The sequence below is a fragment of the Neomonachus schauinslandi genome, chromosome 4 (assembly GCF_002201575.2).
Source record: "Neomonachus schauinslandi chromosome 4, ASM220157v2, whole genome shotgun sequence".
Classification (NCBI taxonomy): domain Eukaryota; kingdom Metazoa; phylum Chordata; class Mammalia; order Carnivora; family Phocidae; genus Neomonachus; species Neomonachus schauinslandi.
This window is the reverse complement of record NC_058406.1, coordinates 45,530,556-45,534,913: the sequence shown is the minus strand read 5'-3', so window position 1 is coordinate 45,534,913 and position 4,358 is coordinate 45,530,556. Positions and strand designations below refer to the sequence as shown.

General features: G+C 37.5%; 1 pseudogene; it reads right to left on the bottom strand.

The window, feature by feature from the left end:
- Positions 1 to 1,906: 1,906 nt before the first annotated feature.
- LOC110575470 lies at positions 1,907 to 4,144 on the bottom strand (annotated as a pseudogene).
- Between the last annotated feature and the right edge of the window lie 214 nt (positions 4,145 to 4,358).

The window sequence follows — 4,358 nt, the reverse complement described above, 5'->3', positions numbered from 1 at the left end:
GTTTATTTTATGAATGTCTATGCAATTGGAAGAGCCAAACTCAATTTTAACTCATTGTAAAGACCTCATTTTCACAATTTATTCTGAAGGTTAACATTGAGTCTGCCAATTCATTGGTGTGGGATAAGGCTGACTGTAGGGGACAGCCTTGTGAAAGTGCTGGAAATGTCAAAACATGATGCAGAAAGTCCTAAACTAAATAGGAGGTTAGGGTTTAAGTTGTGTGATCTTAGGTTAAAAATAAGTGCTTCTTCATAGCTACTGTTTACTATCTGAAAAACGAGCCAGACCTCTTGATCTCTTAGGTTCTTTCTACCTCTGAATACTTATGATATTAACTACAAACCATTTGCATTTTTTTAAAAATTAAAACATCCTAGAGATGCTTCAGCAGGGAATATTAGCCTAATTCAAGTTACAGATTTCATTTGCTTATTCAACAATTGATGAGACAACGTAACAGTTCAAGAGTATGGATGTTGGGGTCCATCAGAACTGGGTTTGAGTCCAAGCTTTGTCACTTTCCTGGTTATGAAGCCATGAGCAATTCATTTAATTTTTCTGGGCTTTTTATCTGTAAGATGAGGAAGTTAAAGCTTATGTGAGATGGGAGTTATGGGAATTAAATAAGATAATGAATGCAAGAGCTTAACACAGTCCTCATACAAAAAAGTCTCTCAATAAATAATATTATTTTCAACAAGTATAGCTGTGGGGTGCACACTGTCCACAGTGCTGAAGAAAAACCTAGTCCCTCCTTATACTCTGGAAAGATAGATGTTTAAATCATCATATCTAGTACACAAGAAAGGCATATGATAGAGGCATGAATGAAGTAGTATCAAAGCACAGGAAGAGTGATATTGACTTAGAGCATGAGGTGTGGTAGCATCTAGAAAAGGCTATATAGAGGAGGGAATATGTCAACTGGATCTAATCTATAAGTGAATTATCTAGGCAAGTAATGCAGGGGAGGGCAAAGGAAGAAGGATGAGCAAAGATACATAGGTCTAATGGTGTATGTGATTAGAAAATAATAAGCAATCTGATGGATCCATACATGAGATCAACAAGGCAGCCTGGGGTCACCTTGTGAAAGGTCACATGAAGGAATTTGGGCTTCCAATAAATGGGAACCCATCAAAAGTTGATTTACCACATATTCATTTTTAATTATTTTGACTTCAGGTTTCTTACTCAATCTGACTCCTTATTATTCTGTTGCTTCATTCGTCTAAATCAGGAGTGGACAAACAGCCTGAAGACCAAATCTGGTATGCGCTCAGGCTTAGAATGGTTTTTACATTTTTTAAATTAAGTTTTTTTTTTATTTTAATTCCAGTATAGTTAACATATAGTGTTGTATTAGTTTCAGATAGATAATATAGTGATTCAACAATTCTATACATTGCTCAGTGCTCACCGTGATAAGTGTGCTCTTTAATCCCCATCATCTATTTCACATATACCCCCACCCACCTTCCCACTGGAAACCATCAGTTTGTTCTTATAGTTAACAGTCTGTTTCTTGGTTTGTCTTTTCTCTCTCTCCTTTTTCCTTTGTATGTTTGTTTTGTTTCTTAAATTCCACGTATGAGTGAAATCATACAGTATTTGTCTTTCTCTGACTGACTTATTTTGCTTAGCATTATACTCTCTAGCTTCATTCATGTTGTTGCAAATGGCAAGATTTGATACTTTTTGTGGCTGAATAATATTCCATTATATATGTAAATATGTACCACACTTTTTTTTTTGAGAACTGTATTATACATAGACTCTTAAACAAAGAATAAACATCTATACAGAGCTTCCAGATTCCCGGAAAGGTGGATGCTAACCCTTCTTTTCCACACTGGGAAAAGAGAACAGGAAAAATGATCCATCTTGTTCTTAACTCTTTTCACTATGCAGCCAGTTTTTCAAGTAGTATTTCTATTCCTATGCTGTTGTTTTTGTTTTTCTCCAATGTGGGAATCAGGCCTTTCAGTTCATTCTTGACTTTGTTTGCAACTTCTTGACCAGAACTCTGGAGAAGGCTAGAAAAAATAATGGCACCTTGGTTTTACACTAGCCCAGGACTTCAGGTTCTTCATACCAGCATATTCTATAAGTGTTTTGGCAAAACAACCTTCTCTTCCACTTTCCTTCATCTTTTTTTCTTGTCTATTAACCACTTCAGAACTAGATGTCCTGCAGGTTGTTCTGCAACGTGAAGCTCTCCGTCCTTGCCGCCTGGATGTAGCTCTCCCACTGCCAAGCTGGCAACAGCATTCATGGCAGGCTGAATGTCTCCAAAGCAGCTCCCAGAATGTTGGACACCAACACACATGCAGACTTATCTAGCACCACTTCTTGGGCATGTCCTTGCAGGCAGCTTAACAAAACTGGAGAGATGGACTCTAAGAGCTCTGGTTGGTGGAACGCTCTATCCTTCTTACTGCGTGTGTTTCCACCTCCTTTCAGCAGAACGTCAATAATTTCTTGTACTGTATGTGCAGGATCTCTAGGGCTTAGTAAATGCAATAGGACCTTCCTTCCATATTTGTCATTTACTGTGTTAGGCAAGGAATTAATAATTTCTGATATGATTATCTGTTTCACAATCTTAGTATCATCAATACAATCAAATGCCGCCAGGAAGACCAAATGGGAGTACTGGCCATTAGCCACCTTTTCAACATAGGTCTTGATTTTTTTCACAGTCATTTTCCTGTCCTTAGGTGTACTATGCCACAGACAGTGCATGGCCACTCTAGCGCCATCTTGTATGTGCCAGGTATATCACTGCTTCACAGATGGCTTCAATCTTTTTTTTTTTTTAATTTAAGATCAATTTAATTAGTTTCAGAGGTAAAATTTAGTGATTCATCAGTTGCATATAACACCCAGTGTTCATTACATCAAGTGCCCACCTTAATGCCCATCATCCAGTTACCCCATCCCCTCCACCCACCTCCTCTCCAGCAACCCTATAGTTTCCTATAGTTAAGGAAACTTAACTTACAGTTAAGTTTCTTATGGTTTGTCTCCCTCTCTGATTTCGTCTTTATTTTTCCTTCCCTTCCCTATGTTCATCTATTTTGTTTCTTAAATTCCACATATAAGTAAAATCATATGGCATTTGTCTTTCTGATCTTAGCTTTGGGGGTGCATAGGTTTAAAGGTCCAAGAATACTCTATGCACCAATGAATGCTTAATCACAGCTTCCTTTTGGGCCATTGGAGCTAGAATCTGCTTCATTTCATCCATACTAAGCTCTTGTTTTTCTGGCTGTACCTCTAAAACTTTGTCCAGAGTTGGGCGATAGGCTGACTTGTAAAATGAGTTCTCATTGAGCTCCTCCCTCAGCATGTTCCTCTGCTCCAAGATGGCTTTGTCATTGTACGTATACTCTACAATGTCAGATGCTTCTGCACGCCAGAGCATCTTCCTCATGTGGCCTTTAAAACTTCTCATTATCTCTGCAATCTGTGGCTTACTCCCATACTTGAGAAATTTCTTAGTATCTCCGAAATATTTAGCTTTACTTAATTGGACCAAATCATCTCGCAGTTCTTCAAAAGCCTGTTTTCGCTGTTCTTCATTACCATACTGAATGTAATACTGGATCATACAAGTTGAATCATGTGCAAATGCGATAGCTTTAATTTTCCCTTCTGCAAATCACTCATCAACTTCACTCTCTTTTCTTTGTCACAGTCTTTTCTTAAGATTTCCCAAATCTGCTTTGCCGGAACAACAGTGTCATAGTTGGTTTTATCACTGAGTTGCCTGCTTTGCTTTGGTTTTTCTTCTTCTTTTTGAAGTCATCCCATTTAGGTTTCTTGGCTGTTGATTCATCAGTTTTACGGCCCACCTGGAATTTTCTCTTCCTGTTGAATTTATTTGTTCTTTGTATTTTGTTCTTTGGTATTTTATCCCCTTGCAGCTTATTTTTGAACTGTTTTACACTTTTTTCCCCCAGGTTTTATGGCACATTTCTCAAAGTTATTCGATGTGATTTTAGGGCCACCTTCCTGGATAACTTTTCTTGGAAATGTCTTGATGAACCAGAATCATTATTTTTATGAATCTATTTTTTTTTTCTTCTGATGTCTTTGCCCCTTTTCCTGTGATCTTTTTTTTCCCTTTGACTTCCATCATAGCAGTTTGCACATATATACCACATGTTCTTTATCCATTCTTCTATTCGTGAACACTTGGTTTGATTCTGTAATTTGGCTATTGTAAATAATACTGCAGTAAACATAGGGGTGCACATATCCCTTTGAATTAGTGTTTTTGTATTCTTTGGGTAAATACCCAGTACTGTGATTACTGGATCATCTCGTGATTCTATTTTTAACTTTTTGAG